Below are 17,317 nucleotides of genomic sequence, written 5' to 3' on the forward strand. Positions count from 1 at the left end.
CTCTTCCCCATAGCAAGAACTCTGGTTCCCTACCACATCAGGTAAATAGATCTCCTTATTTCCTCTGTCCTACAATGTGAACAAAGTTTCAGAATCACTCAAGTGCTACCTCCAACAGCAAGTTGGATCTGCTTTACAACTAAGTTTGATTTTTTTTTTTGCAATTATTGTGGGGTTTATAATAATAGCCCTAGTACCAAAGTTTACAGTCAGGTTATATATTTACTGTAACTCAGGTCAGTTTTTTCATATGTAGTAGTTTTAGTTTGATTATTTTACCTTTTCATGTAATGATTTCTTTTGAATATGTAAAAATACACATAATTCAAAAGTCAAGATGATATAAGTAGGTAAACTCAGAGAAGTCTCCTTCCTATCCATACATCCCCACCTGCTGCTTACCAACCCTACATATACATATTGTCATTGGTTTACGATTTATTTTTTCTGTGTTTCTCTCTGCAAAAAAAAAAGGAAATGTATGTACACGTATGTTTATAAACCTACGTATATTTAAATTACCCCTTCTTTCTTAACAGAAAGGACAGCATGTTGTACATACTCTTTTGTACTTTTTTTCGTTTAAAATATATCCTGGGTGCGACTGGGTGGCTCAGTCAGGTAAGCATCTGACTTCAGCTCAAGTCATGATCTCGAGGTCCCGGGATGGAGCCTTGTGTCAGGCTCCATCATAATCTGTTATATGGATGTACCATAATTTATTCAGTCAGTTTCTCCTGACCTTATTCAGTGTTTTGCTGTCACAAATAATGTCACAATTATTCAAAACCTGTTCCTGTGTTGATTTGTACTTGCAGAGGTATATATTCAGAGCCGGTTTCTAGAAGTATAGTTAGTGGGTCAAAGACTAAATGCTTATGTAGCTAGCTCCTTCCAAATTCCTTTGTTGGGGCATTGCCTCACGCTTCCCTCTATCCCACCCACCCTGAGAGTATAGGGGAAGCCTGTCTCCTCATAGATGTTGAAGGAGAGGCTGCTAGGCTATGGCCTACCTACCTTCTCCCAGCCTCCCGGAATTCTCCTGCAGCTGTATATGACAGTTCCTGCATGGTGGCTGACAGCTGCCCATCTCCAGCCCCTCTGTCTCTCTTCTCTCAGGGTTATAAGCAGGAGTTCCCCAGGACCAGAGGGACTTTAATGTGAAATCAGAGAGGTTAAAAGAGAATGGTTTGAGAACAACTTGAAATTCTCTGCTATGCATATTTCTGGAGTATATACTTTGGGGGCTCAGAAGGATCTACTGTGGACAAATCGTGAAGGTCCTCTATGCCATCTGCAAAGCACAAACTCAAGTTAGAATGTCTGCTTGGTGTGGGACCTGTGTTCAGAGTCACATACTCTAAATGAACTGCTTTGAATCACACACATTGTAATCTCTCTGAAATTGACTTTAGCAATGACTATCTTGCTGAGAGTCAAGCACATTCACATACTTTTAATGCTCACCTACCTTCTTTCAGAACCTGATCAGGTCAATCATTACTTAGGGCAGAGTTTGTATTTTCATGGATTGTGCTGCACAGTGGGCTCTACAAGATTTGACCACAACATTTACCAACCCATATAATAAATAATTATTCATTTCCTTTTTAATTTAAAACTTTCTCGTCTGATCATAAAAATAATACTTATTTTTACATGGAATTTGTAAAATAAAGAGATTCATGGATAGAAATATAAAGATTGCCTTTAAGGGCCAATCCCATAGAGTACCATCTTGGTATCATTTTCATTTATTTAATCCCCCTGAGAAAGTAATTCTCTAGTGGCAGGAAAAATGTCAGACGCATTTTTTAAAATTTCTCCTTTATCAAATGAAAGCATACTTGTTAGAAAAAATACCACTCATGTTCTTCCACCTGAAGACAATGCCATATATTTCTTCCTGGTCTTTCTATGTATATATTTACACCTTTATGTTGTAATCCACTGTTAATATTGTTTTAGTAACTGCATAATATTTCATCAAGTATTTGTAGAATGAATTGATAAGTCGCAGTCTCAAAATCTACAACTTTAAATTCTGGACAGATAAAGTATTACAAAGTAATAACCTCGTCGCATTGGTTGTGCACAGTACACGTTGTTAACAGAACACCCCCAGGGTAAAGAATGGTGGTGTGAGAGGTGTCAGACTGGAGTAGGAGGACTCCCTGAGCAGAATCAGCAGCAATGCTAACACAGCAGGAGAGGAAAGAATTCTTAGACTACAAGTATCAGAAGAAATTCATGCAGGAAATTATTTCTGGGATCCTTTCTGATTAATGGGGCCAACAATGAATCAGAGTAGTTTTATATTTGCATGTCTCCAAAAATTGTTCACAAGAAGGAAAAAGCAAACATATACATTTGAGTGTGTTGTCCTCTACCTGAAAAAGCAGAATTTTGCAATGATTGTTAGTTACGTGTGTTTTAAATTTGGTTCAAGAAGCAGGACACCTCCAGTACGTAGCAGGTGTCACTTTGTGAAGATTAGCATATCTTTGGCATGAGATTGAGCAAGACTTAAGTCAAACCTCACACCCTAACCTCCTGGATGCAGCCTGGGCAATTCCCCAGCTTTCCTTAAAGTTGGGGAGAAGAGGGAATGGCAATGTTTCATAAATGCTCTGCTACTTACACCACAGTGTCTTTTCCATGGCAGAATAATGGGCACTGCAGGAATTGTAACACCAAAGCACACCCTTTGACGGTGCCCAGAAGGTGAGCGAGTCCCCCATTCTGACTCCTGCCAGGCAGGAGATTCCTGGCAGTGCAGCACCAAAGCACTGAGAAAGTTATGATACATTGTTGCCTTCTCTCTCTCTTTTTAAGATTTATTTGTGAGAAAGAGCTCCAGCTTGCAGTAGAAGGGGCAAAGAGAGAGGGAGAGAGAGTATCTCAGACTCCCTGCTGAGTGCGAAACCCATGGAACCTGACATGGGGTTCAGTTCCATGACCTTGAGATCATGGCCTGAGCTGAAATCAAGAGTTGGATGCTTAACCAACCGAGCCACCCAGGCGCCCTTCTCTCTTCTTTTTAATTGAAATTTTTATTGAGATAGTTAGATTCACATGCAATCATAAGAAATAACACAGAGATTTCATGTTTCCTTTACTCAGTTTTTCCTAAAGGTAACATCTTACACAGTATAGGACAATATCACAACCAGGATATCAACATTGATATAACCTACTACATTATTCAGCTTTTCCTAGTTTTTTTTTTTTTTTTAAGATTTTATTTATTCATGAGAGGCACAGAGGGGGGGGGGATGGGCAAAGACCTAGGAGGGAGAAGCAGGCTCCATGCAGGGAGTCTCACATGGGACTCTACCCTGGATCTCCGGGATGAGGCCCTGGGCTGAAGGTGGTGCTAAACCGCTGAGCCGCCGGGCTGCGCAGCTTTTCCTAGTTTTACGTGTACTCACTGGTATGAGGGTGCACATATGTATTATTATATTGTATTAAGCTGCATAGGATGCATAGAATAATACAAAAATATTGCATTAAGTTCTATACAATTTTATCATCTATGTAGGTTTTCATATGTACCATGACAGTCAAGATACTATGCAGTTCGAACATAGGAAGATCCTTCCTATTGCCCGTTACAACCTACAGAGACATTTCTCTCCCACATTGCTTTCTATTTTTAACCCCTGGCAAACTCTAACCTGTTCTAAAGGTTCTGAATTTCTTAAATTTTGTCATTTCAAGAATATTATGTAAATAAATACATTCATTATGTAACTTTTGGGATTGGAATTTATTTATTTATTTATTTATTTATTTATTTATTTATTTATTTATTTAAACTCCACATGATTCCCTGGAGATCCATCCGATTATTTTTGTGCATCAATAATTTGATCCTTTTTGTTGTTGAGTACCATTCCGTGGTATGGATGCACCAGATACCCAGGTCCTTTATTTTATTTAGACTGATTTTAAATGGTATTATGTTTTAAATTTTGGTTTTCCTATTTTATTGTTTTTTTTAAGATTTTATTTATTCATAAGAGACACACAGAGAGAGGCAGAGACACAGGCAGAGGGAGAAGCAGGCTTCACGCAGGGAGCCCGATGTGGGACTTGATACCAGGTCTCCAGGATCAGGCCCTGGGCTGAAAGTGGCACTAAACCGCTGAGCCACCCGGGCTGCCCTCCTATTTTATTTTATTTTATTTTATTTTATTTTATTTTTTTAATTTTTATTTATTTATGATAGAGAGAGAGAGAGAGGCAGAGACACAGGCAGAGGGAGAAGCAGGCTCCACGCACCAGGAGCCCGACGTGGGCCTCGATCCCGGGTCTCCAGGATCGCGCCCTGGGCCAAAGGCAGGCGCTAAACCGCTGCGCCACCCAGGGATCCCTGCCCTCCTATTTTATTGTTAACCTGTGGAAGTGCTATTAGTTTTTAAGCGTTGATTTTGTTTGTTGCAAACTTGTTGAACTCACTTATTCTAGAAAATTTTGTAGATTTCTTGGGTTTGCTATATAGACAATCCTGTCATCTGCAGTTAGTAAGGTTTTATTTCTTCCTTTCTAATCTGTATATCTTTTCTTCTTTATCTTGCCATATATTACAATGGCTAGAACATCTAATATTATGTTGCATAGCAGTGTGGAAAGTAGACTTTATTTTATTTTCCTACGTTTCCTAAGTTTCAGTCCTTTGGCTACAGATTTTTTACAGGTGTTTATTATTATGTTGAGGTGATTCCCTTTTATCCCCTAACTTGCTAAGGACTTTTATTGTGGGTGGATGTTGAATTTTGTCAGATGCTTTTTCCATGTAAGTCAATACAGTCCCATGAAATTTCTTCTTTAACTTGTTGATATATTGAAATGTATTGATTTGGTTTCAAATGAGATGTGACCTTGGACAGGTGAAGAAGGAAGTAGACTGTGACTTACAAATGAAAGCCAAGGTGTTTAGATTTGAGTCTAGTACATAGTACTTTCCAAAGTACGTTCTATGACATATGGTAATAGAGGAGACATAAAAATGTAATTTCATCGTCCCTCCTAGTTTGAGAAACTGGGTCAAACTAGGTTTTATAGGCTTTTTTACTGTTGTACTTGTCTGAGCTTTTAATATGATGCATTGAGTGATTTATATTTCCAAAAGGGAAATAAAGTGTATAACGTTTCCCAATCCAGTTTATCCATAATATCTACATTTTCCATAATGTCTGTAGTAAGGGAAAGATGCACTTTGGGGAACATTGCATAGGAAATAATTTTTCCAATGAAAATTTCTGGTCTGAAGAGTATTATAGAAGAAAGATAGTATGCTATGATGGCTCTTACACATGAAACTTTAGGCAGGTTTCCTAACAGCTAAACGATCATTTCATTGTCTGTTGAGTGGAGAATAAATCTGACTCCCATGTGTGGCAGTGAGCTGTGAAGATGAAGAAGTGGGTTTTGTAGTCAAATATCTTGGTTCAAATGGTTTTGTTCACCTAGAAGGTGTGGGGAACATTGGAGAAGTTGCTTAATCACTGTGTGCCTCAGTTTTCTCAACTGTAATGTGAGGATAGTAACAATTCTCATTCAACAATTTTAGAAAGGTTTAATGAATGAAATATGTAAAGTGTTAGAGACATATCAGACATATAGAAACCATCCAATAGCCCTTAACTCATGGTGTTTGTAGTTGAAGGATGAAGTGAGATAGTAAAGCACCATTATGCAGAAAGTCATTGTTAGGAACATGGACTCACAGGCATTTGTAGGATGAGTTAGGGGCAGGTGAATCTGTGGTCCCACATTGGATGCTTTGAGGATCAACCTGGTGAGAGTTGACAGTGGAGAGGTTGCTTTTAAAAATATTTTCTTGAACTCTTCAGTATTTGGTGATTGAATATGAGGGCTTAAAAAGAACTCAAAGGTGACATCAAAGTTGAGCCTTGGCATTAGGGAAATGGATTTTGTAGCTGCCAGAAATAAAGTATGTCCTAGATATTAATGGGTAAGCCAGATGATTTTGGCATTCTAGTTAAAAAATAATAGATATTTTAATTTCTGCCTTTAACAAGTATAGGAAAATACAGCGTTGCAATCTGTTTATGCAAAAAACTGAAATCTGATCAGTATTGTTAAAGAAGCAATCTGATTACATAGTTACACTACAAAGGGAATTATGCCCATGATGCAACTTTGAACTTTGAGAGCATCTCAGCTTTTTTGGGGGGGCACTGAAGTAGTAGAATGGCTCCTCAGAGGAAATTAAGAGACAGAAAGGCATGCTGGTGCACAGAACGAAGGAGAGAAACAATACAAGAAGGAAGGTCCTTTGAGAAATCAATGAGCATAATTTAAGGAATGGGAGAAGGGAAAAAGTGGTTGGAATAGCAGAGAAAATTTAAGCAAGAGGGCAGCTTGGCAAAATGACATAGTAAGCCAAATGTATATGATTTTTTAAAGAGATTTGATTGATTGATTGATTGATTGATTGATTGATTGATTGACTTAGAGAGCCAGCTCATGGGGGCAGGGGAGGGTCAGAAGGTGAGGGAGAAAGAACCCCCAGCGGGCTCCGCACTGAGCACAGGGCCAGATGAGGGGCTCGATCCCACAACCCTGAGGTCATGACCTGAGCCAAAACCTGAATCGGACCCTTAACCAACTCAACACCCAGGACCCCAAGATTTAACACAGTGTTGTGCATAATTATGGACTTCCTTTTGCCTTAGAATATAGCCCAGGGCAGCCTGGGTGGCTCAGCGGTTTAGCGCTGCCTTCAGCCCAGGGCGTGATCCTGTAGACCTGGGATCGAGTCCCACGAGGCGGGGCTCCCTGGGGGGCTCCCTGCATGGAGCCTGCTTCTCCCTCTGCCTGTGTCTCTGCCCCTCTCTGTCTCTCTCTCTGTCTCTGTCTCTCTGTCTCTCATGAATAAACAAAATCTTTAAAGTATATATATATATATGTGTGTGTGTATATATATCCCAATTTTGTTTTCATCTTATTTCTCATTTTTTTGGCATAGTGTGTTTGGATCCTAATCTTTGGGAACCCACTAAAGTCCAAAATACCATTACCAGAAGGTAGCAAGTCTAAAAACATTTGAACGGGAAGTATTTTAATGAATAGCATTTTAGTTAATAAATTAAAATGTGTGTATGCATTTGTGCATTGCTTAACTTTAGTTTAAAATTTTTCCTTTTTCTATATATCTGCTTTTTTAAAATTATCTTTTCCTAAGAATCATCTTTTCCAGTAGCCCTCAGGATATCATGGTGCTGAACACCATGAGAGAATTTTCCCAGATAATCCTATTTATTTCTGTACTGAGTATGAAGGCTTTGAATAAACAATAGTAAATGCTTTTGGGAAGAAAAAAAAAGGTCAATCTGTATTTGGCTGCCATGGTTAACAGAATAACGGCCCCTCAAAGATGTCGCCATCCCAACCCCTGGAACCTGTGAGCATGTTACCTTTCATGGCAAAACACACCTGGAAGATATGATTCAAGTCGAAGACTTTGAGTTATGGAAATTACCCTGAATTATCCAGGGAGGCTCAGTACAATCACAGGCTCCTTAAAAATGGAAGAGGGGGGTTGGAGAGATGAGTCAGGGGAGGTGAGGGTAGGCAAGAAGGGTCAGGGATGTGACTTTGAGGACAGAGCAAGGTCGTTCATGGCTGCCTCCAGCACAGATGCAGGGGACTTCCAGACAGATCCTGGCCGAGAGGGTGCTTCACACGTCCCCCCTATTTCTTTTGATTTCTAGATCTCACACAAGTACCTTTCATTGGCAAAATTTAACTTAGAATCCTGTTGGCAGGAGTCTGGTGGATGCAGTGCCTAGAGTTCCAGCCCCAGAAAAACAGGGTGGAAGGAGGGTACCATGGAGAAGAAAGTAGTGGTGCTTGGCCAGGAGATGAGCTGGCACATGTGGTCAACCACAGCATCCTGCCTCCTCCCAGGACAGAGTGAGAGCCCAGCAGGAGAGAGGCTTCAACTCACCCTGTGAGCTGACACCCATATGTTATCAAGGTCCTGCTGCACATTTGGCACCTTTCGCAACTTTTCTCCCTCTTTTAATTCTGAAAACAAACTTGCAAAGTAAGTGTTGATCTGATTATAGTTACACGACTGTTGTTTATTGAATGCCTGCTGCACGCTCGGTGCTGCTGTTAGACTGGGGATACAGCTGAGGTGACAAATGTCCAGGTTCACCTGGGACCATTCTAGTTTTGTGTCCTGGGAAACTGCCTGCCTCTGGGCAAACCAGGAGGGCTTTGACACAACAGCGAACAAGGCACTCTGCACTCCAGGAACTCACATTTAAAGTGGGAGCTCCAGAGACAGACACAAAATAGAAAAAAATATAAGGCACAATTTTACATATAGTATGGCATCAGTTTAAATACAATAAAGTATTTATTTATATATTGGTTCATCCATTCATTTTGAAAAAGGAAATGGCTCCTTCTTTACCTAGTGAACAAAAGAGAGGGCCTCCCCAGGACATAATTTTGTATCCAGAAGGATCACTGCTTACCTCCTCACAGTGGGTACACATCAAGCGGGTGGGTTCCCATTGGCCTGAGGTCAGAGAATAGAAAGAATGTTGTCCTGGCTTACCTAGCCTGCCCTTCACAGGGTCTGTAACTTTCACAGAGGACACATGTGCTGGCAAAAGGAGAGCAGACTCTAGCCCTGCCTCTTTGAGACTCAGCACTGTTGGTAGCCTTCTGATGGATAAGGGTAATCCTGGTTGAGGGCTGGGTGGGTAAGACAGCACACCCTCCCAAGAGAGCTGCTGGGAGCAAAGGTGCCTAGATCTAGCATAAGGACCTAGGGCGCTCTTGCACCCAGGTGGTCTTGGTCACTGCTGTATCACCGGTGACCAACTTGTCCTCATTTTTCCAGAACTGAAGGTTCCAGAACTGAAGTCTAAAAACTTTAGACATGGGACTTTAAACCCACAACTCACTAAGGTGGCCTTTAGGGTGAACGTGGAGTCCATCCAAACCATGACCTCCAGAGTGAGATGGGAGGCTTTTGATAAATATACCAGTTCAACCAGGTGTGTGTTGGGGCCATCCCAGGCAAGTCCCAGCCTGAGGAGATATAACTGTACTCACATTAAACTACATTTATTTCTGGTGCATTGTGCCCCTGAGGCAGGAGACCTTCTTTTATCCAGGACCCTGCTATAGTGATTGTGGTGTAAATGTTAACTAAACAGCTCAAATATGAGCTAATTACCCAACTACGGACAGAACTGTCCTCAGGGCATCAGCAAAGGAGAACAACCATTATGGCAACAAGGAAAGTTTAGAAATTTTTAATAGAAATTTCTAGCAGGTATCCATTTTAAAGGAAGCATATATATGTTCTGTGCTATTTCAGAAAGTAAAAAATCCCTTTAAATTACTGGTGATGCAATGGTATTGACAGTACAAGAGTCCAAATCAACTTCTCAGCACTTTATGTCTTCAAGCGGCCTGGCTGGGCCCTCCCAAGGATGGGGCGCACTCGGCCCTGTGACCCAAGGTTGGAGTTTGCCTGCCTGGGTCTTCCACTGGAGTTTGGCCATCTGTGCTGCCACCAAAGTGGATGTGACCGGAGGCCCCACAGCTCTTCCAAGATAGACTGGAATTTGAAGCAAGTCCTCTGTAAAACCCATACTCTTGTTTATGGGAGTAGCTCTCATGCTCTCTCACTAACCCTAATGTAGAGGGAATGTTATCAACTAGCAGCACAAAGTAATAGCGGATATAGAGGAGAAAGGACTGAGTTCTGTCCGGATGGCTGTGGGGGAAGAGATAGCAAATGTGTACAAGTCCCAGTCCATCCACAGAGTGTGGTTGTCTGCGGCTTCCTGGGGTCACTTAGATTCCCAGAGAGGAACTTAGTTTTTCCCAGGGTCTGATGCTTGGGATTCAGGAGTCCGGAAAATGTTAAAGCGTTTATTTCCTTGAAACCTTCAGACCATCAGGAGAAGAGAGGATATAAACAGAGCAGGAAGATAGAGGACAGGAGTCGTGAGTACAGCCTGCTGAGCCCCCGCCGATGCTAAAGCCAGGTGAGAAGCAGGGTGTGACCGACACTGAGGAGGGCATTTGATGGGATGAGCACTACGTGTTATACTATATGTTGGCAAATTGAATATAAATTTTAAAAATGTTTTAAAAAAAAGCGTGGTGTGGGCTCTTACTCTAGCTACTGCTTTTTAGAATGCTCTTTCATGGTCTTATTTTTATGGGCATGTGGGTGTTGAAAAAAGTTCTTCACTCAGTGTATTATAGGTATTTCACATGTCTAAATATAGATGTGCATAACCATAACTGCTGAAGAGCCACAGAGTATCCCGTCCTGCGGGTTTACCACAGCAAATGAACCAAACCTGTCCCCCAGATACGGGAGTACAGATAATTCCAAATTTTATTAATGAAAATAATGCTGTGATAAACATTTACACATTTAAAAACCAGATCTTTGTGGGGCATCTGGATGGCTCAGTTGGTTGAGCATCCAACTCTTGATCTCAGCTCAGGTCTTGATCTCAGGGTCGTGAGTTCAAGCCCTGTGTCAGGCTCTGTGCTGGGCATGGAGCCTGCTTAACACAGGCAAACAAAAAACAAAACAAACAAACAAAAAAAACCCAGATTTCTGCTGACTTGGCTAAATTTATTCACCTTAAGATAAATATCTTGAGGTAGCCTGGCTGGGTCAGACGATATAGCAAGTCACATTTTTCATACACCATCACTTAACATATGCTAACCTGTTGACTCTTCCACAGCAGCACTCAGCTGTCCACATTTCCTCCTACTCTTGTTAACAACACTCACTATCATTCTCTTCATTTATATATTATTTACATATTCGACGTGCAAAAGTTAATATGCCATTGTATTTTCATTTATCATAACTGGAGAGAGTAAGTACCTTTTCACATTTTTCTGTTTGTACTTATGTGAATTGTTTAATGTCCATTGCCTATTTTTCTCTTGGGATATTGGTGGGATTTTTTTTTTTTTTGGTCACCGATATTTAAGCACTTTACACTTAGAAAATATTACACTGTGTCTCATACCTTTCACATATCCCTCTCCTGATTGTCCTACCTTTTTACTTTGTTAGTGTGTAATGTTTGCTATGCCAGAGTTTGAGTTTTGTTTTGTTTTGTTTTGATGATTTATTTATTTATTTATTTTAGAGAAAGAGGAGCATAGGGACATTAGGGAGAAGCTTGTTCAGTGCACCTGGGCCTTACCACATGTCCCCCAGGGTTACCCACTGGGCCTGGCAGACACGTCCCTGCAGCCATTGCTTGGGCACAGACAGGCACTGTCATCTGCTATTACACATGCCAGGATGCCCTCTCCACTGCTGCTGGCAGAACTTGTGCACTGCAAACCTGCACACCTCGAGCCGGAATGGGCCTGGTAGCCTGCTGCTTCCCTGCTGCACTCCCAAGCCTCCGATTTAAATTCTTAGAGAATAAATATACTCGGCAGGGCTTAGGTCTTACCCCCAGATGCAAGTGGCAAGAATCCTGCAGTGGGTGTGTAGAGGTTGTACTGCCCGGGGAATGGCCAATGTCCACATGGAACTGACTTCAGCTTTTCTCACTGGTAAGTCAGGTTCCGTGATACCATGTGGTAGACAAGCCATCTTCTCTCTGCTGAACTATTGCCATTATCATATGCTGAAAATCTGTAATTCTGTTTTTAACCCCAAATTAATTCTGGGTCTATAAAAAAATAGGCTGACAACCTGAATTGCAGAGCAACCACTCACTCTCTATTCAGTACTGAGAAATCTTTTTCCATGTGACCTAATTTTTTCCATGTGACCACTGCATTTAATGCAACTTTAATGACGAGAAAACATTTTATACATATGTGAAACATCTTTACAGTCCTTATCAACCAAAACACTGGGTGACACAGAAAATTAGATGTTAATGTTGAAAAGAAGGTAAAACACTCAACGTAAGACAAAGCCATTTTAATGAAGAGACTATTTTATTCCGTAACTATTTGAGGCATCCAGAAGAGCTAGGCTTCTTTTTCCCGTGAATATGTACAAGCCCCTTCCTTGGCGTGGCAGTGTTCTTGATATTCTTTCTGAATGAGGCTTACTCTGGCTTCTTGGACAAGATGAGCTTTTGCCATGGATCTAATTACTTCTTTCACTAACTCGCTCTTCAGCGGGAAGGAACTCCTTGCAAAAGTTCTGTATTTGGTATACATGCATGGTTTGGTGTTCATTATTTCAAGCCTGATTATATCAGAATGGCAACATGCTGCCTGCGCAGATATTCTTACTGTTATGTGGCCAAACAAAGGAACATAACAGATTCCCTCCTGTCCTAGTGGAGGTAACTCTGTTTTGAAATCATTGAAGGAAAAAAAAAAAAGAAATCATTGAAGGGATCTTGGTTTCCATTCAGAATGGCCAACTGGCCATATAAGGTCACTAAACCATCTTTATTTTTTTGGGTAAGCAGCACCTCTAATGCCTAACCTTTGTATAAATATAAGCACACCATTATTCTAATTGAATAAATAACATTCTTCAGTGGTAGGGCCTTTGGCTAAAGGAGCCCAGTGGGCTGCCTCAAAACGTGTTGTGTTTCTGGGTTTCTGTGGTTGCTATGTGCATAACTAACTCCCTAAGATCCCTGTTGGTGAACACATTTTTCTTATTTTCCATTTTCTTATGGTTTGCTCTGGCTGCTTACAGTCAGTATACTGTAAATCTGAATGTCTTCTTACTGGAGAAATGAAATGGGTATATTTTTTGAATGTACAGACTACAGTGATGGAACTCTTGGCCCACATGAGATCCACTGGAGAAATACAGGGGCGTTTGATGCAACATGGAGGAGGGTGTTGGCCTGACAAGGCCCTGAGGGAGTTCTCTCAGACCTTCCTGGCTGCCCAGCCTTTGTCCAGGACCATTCATTCAACCACTGTTTCATGGCATGAATGCTCTTCTTTCGTCTAGCTGCATTTGAATCACTACCCCTGAACATCTGTAATTCTTTCGGTTTGCTTTTGAACTCTCAATTCTTATAGAATAAAACACCTTAATATTGTAAGCTTCATCCCATTTAATATCTGGTACTGCAAGGTGCCTTACTTCATATTCCTTATTAAAAATGTAGTTTGCGGTAATGCTTGGGTGGCTCAGTCTGTTAAGCATATGAACTCTTGATCTTGGTTTCGGTATTGATCTCAGAGTCTTGAGTTCAGGTCTTGCCTTGGGCTCCATGCTGAGCAGTTTGCTGTTATGCATTTAAATGAAGCTTCTGTTCATCAAGAACATCTTTATTCTGTGAACATTCATACACACAAACCATGCTAAGTGCTGAGGAGAAGTACCCTGCTGCCTCCCACGGCCTTCACCATCTCTTGTAGACTGTGGTCAATGAGAACCTCATGAAGTCTTTCACAGCCTGACCTATTCGAAGATGTAATAGATTATAAAATTTCAGATAAATTAAAAAATTATTTGGATATGTTTTCCCCAAATTGGATCTTGTCACAGGGGAAAAAAAAATGTCACCTCTTATTCAAGACTTATGTTGATACAATGTATAGATTTTGTGTAATTGCTATAAATTCTTGAGGTACATTCTTGCATATTCATATGTGTGTGTGTGTGTATATACATATATATATGCATATATGTGTTCTTTCCACTACTCATTTGGATTTGGCAAAATAAAGCTGTTTAGTCTTATAAAACTATTTGGCTAGGGATCCCTGGGTAGCGCAGTGGTTTAGCGCCTGCCTTTGGCCCAGGGCGCGATCCTGGAGACTCGGGATTGAATCCCACGTCGGGCTCCCAGTGCATGGAGCCTGCTTCTCTCTCTGCCTGTGTCTCTGCCTCTCTCTCTCTCTCTCTCTCTCTCTCTTTCTGTGTGACTATCATAAATTAAAAAAAAATAAAAATAAAAATAAATTAAAAAAAATAAAACTATTTGGCTAGACACTTTGTTATTTTATTGGATCTTTTTTATTTGATTCTTTGTTCTCTAGGTTGATCATCTACAAATATTAATAAAGTCAAAATAATTCTTCAATATTTAAATTCTTATTTATTTATTTGCCTATAATATCAATTAAAACTTCCAGGGCAAGGCTAAATATTGGCAGTGATAGTGGTCATTCTTATCTGACTTTCAAATTTTTCAAATTTAACCAAGATTGTTCTGGGGTTTTACCATCAAGTATGCCGTTGGTTTCCAACGAGTTTTCTTTATTATGCTAGTTAAATTCCGAAAATTATTCTGAGTTTTTATCAGGAAAGGATATTTAAAGTTGTCCAGTGCCTTTTGGCATTTACTGGGCTGGTTATATTTTCTTATGTGAATCATAATTGTCATTTACTTATTGAGAACCCAAGACATGTGTTCTGTAGTATCTCTGCTTCCTCATGGGGCTTGTAACTTCTTTTCCCTGGATCTCCCAGATACTAGCTCCTTCCAGAGGCTGGTCTGCGTTCAGGTTCAGTTACTTTGGTAGGAGATCTTCCTGGGCAGTGCTGTTTTCTTCCTGCTGTGTCACCAAATCCCCTGCCATCTGGTTGTGCCATTTTAGTGTGAGATTAGGGTTGATTGGGAGGGCTCACATATTGTCAATCAGCACTATATTTCATTATAAAGCTCCTGTTAACCTTCCACTGAATGGCTTGAGCATCTAGTAACAATGGTCTCCATCTATTATTTTAATAGGAGTAACAAAATAGCAATTAAAAATAATATCAATTATTGTTTTTCCACTTAGTAGCTGAGTTTTTCTATAAAAAGAAACTTAAGTCACACTGAAATGCAATTTGTACAGGGAAGGCAGGATAAATGCTTGATTTTCCCTTTACTTACTATGTGTTAAAATAACAAGTTGGCACCGTGGTGACCCCAGAGAGGTGGGAGGTAGCTAATGTAACACTCCATCCAGTAATGTGATGACTTTAGCTGCGTTTCCTATTTCTGTCAACAAATGGTAATGTTAAAGACTATTTTTACTTTTAAACTGTTGAAAAGGCCCTTAATAAGGGCCACTTAAAAGCAGTGGAGTGAGGAAATCTGTTCATCTCTGTGAGTGGTAGATAATCTCCAATCTGCCCCACTAATTTTCCTTGTATTCACCTCCATTTGTTCTGGTTGGAACACAGGACGACCGTTCTCTGGATGCGTAAGGCAGTTTCATGTGTCTCAGGATGTTTTTATTGTTTGTTTGGGGATTCATTATTGATCATGTGATCTTTTAACATCTCCTCTAATTGCTAGTAAGATTGTGTAGCTTTATGTTGGGAGAACAATGTTGCATTCCTGGTGCCAAGATACTGGGTTGCCTGTATTCCTCAGTAACAGATACAAAGCTAATTCTTAGGTTCTTTATATTGCAAGATTTCTTTTCAAGAGAAAAGAAAGCAGAAGTGATGGACCCTACAGAGAAACAAAAAAGCTATCTCCGTTCTTCTGCTCTTCATAATAGCAATAACTTTATAATGGGATATGGGTGACAGCAAGGATGATTGTGACAATGATGTTGATGATGATGACATGTATGTGTTTGCATGTGGATGATGAATTAGGAAATGATGATAAAAGAGAATTTAGGGAAAGCACTTAGCCTATATAAATCTGGATTTATAAGTCAGGGAATAAGCAAAACCAGTTTTTAAGCCTAGACCTCATAGATGTTAGTAGCATCTACTGTTGAAATATGCTCTGATGTTCAGTGGGATGTGAATCATTTGGGTAGACAGTGACTGTTTCAGCCAGTGTTTGAGGTTCAATTCAGTACCCACTGAATCATTTTGAGTAAGAGTTGGCCCCAATCAGAAACGTTTATCTTCGAGTTTGACCCGTAAAAATTTATGTGCTTTTTGGATCAAGGCTTCTCTTTGTCTTACTCATTGGAGAAATAGAAAGAAGAGGCAAAAGAAAAAAAAAAACACGTTGGAAACAGAATGGCCTCTGGGTTGTGATGAGCAAATGGGCCATGTATGGTGAAACCTTACAGGTAGAAGCCATCCCTTCACCTGCTTTCAACAAGTATTGATCTAACAGACACTCAGCACATGCCAGGCACCAAGCAAGGCTCTGTGGATACAGCAGTCAACAAGACCTTATCCTGAACTTGAAAGGGTTCATTAGGCTACCATAGGAAATACAGCAAATAAAGGATCGGTTACAAAGGCTGCGGTGGGGGCTCCAGTAAGGATTATCTGGGATTCTTAAGGAACTCACAGGAGGAACACCTATCCCAGGTGTGGGGGGGCTCAAGGAGGGTACCTCATAAGGGAAGTCTGTGTCAGGGCCTTCCTATGGGAGGGGATAAGAGAAGTCGAAGCAAAGGACCTCTACGTACAAAGCCTGTGCCCCATCAGAAGGTGTTCTCCAAATTGTAAGGTACTAGGTGGGTCTGGAGGGGAAGGTGGGGGTGAGCACAGTGTAAGACATGAGGCTGGAAGAATGAGAGATATCAATATTGTCCAGTCTTGTAAATCAGTAAGAGGTTTGGATATTCTTTTGAGGATGGTGAAGTATCGAAGAGAGTGATACGAGTCAGGTGTCTTAGAGGGCTTCCTCTGCTGCACAGTAAGTGCTCAAAAATCCTTTGTGCAATAAAAGCTGTGTTTGTTTTCTTTCTCTTTCTTTTTCTTTCTTTCTTTCTTTCTTTCTTTCTTTCTTTCTTCTTTCTTTTTTTCTTTTTCTTTCTTTCTTTTTCTTTCTTTCTTTCTTTCTTTCTTTCTTTCTTTCTTTCTTTCTTTCTTTCTTCTTTCTCCTTCCTTCCTTCCTTCCTTCCTTCCTTCCTTCCTTCCTTCCTTCCTTTTTTGAGAGTGAGAGAGTAGGGGAGAGGGGCAAAGGGATAAAGAGAATCTTAAGCAGACTCCACTCCCAGCATGGGCTCTATCTCATGACCCTGAGATCATGACCTGAGCCCAAATCAAGACTCAGACACTAAACCAACTGAGCCACCTGGGCACCCCTGTATTTTCCTCTTTTGTGCTTTTAGCCATGATGTGGTCACAGAAGAGGCCAGCCCTGCACACGTGATGCTTAGGGAAATGTGTGGGACTGGCTGGCCTCCAGAACTGCCTTCTCCTCTGCAGGCCCTGCGAATTGCACAAACTCCCCCCCAGCCACAGTCCTTCGTGGTGGTTTGACCAATGGGAAAATCTTCACTCTCCAGTAGATCAAAAGAACAAGTAAAACGAGCCCTGTTGTCCTCTGGAACAAGGTAGAAACAATTGTGTTTTGAAGACACAGAAGCTGCTAAATTTGCAGGGACAGTTCTTAGCAAATGTCAACTTTTCTTGTGCTTTCTGTGT

Source organism: Nyctereutes procyonoides, unplaced genomic scaffold (assembly GCF_905146905.1).
Source record: "Nyctereutes procyonoides isolate TBG_1078 unplaced genomic scaffold, NYPRO_anot_genome, whole genome shotgun sequence".
Lineage (NCBI taxonomy): Eukaryota > Metazoa > Chordata > Mammalia > Carnivora > Canidae > Nyctereutes > Nyctereutes procyonoides.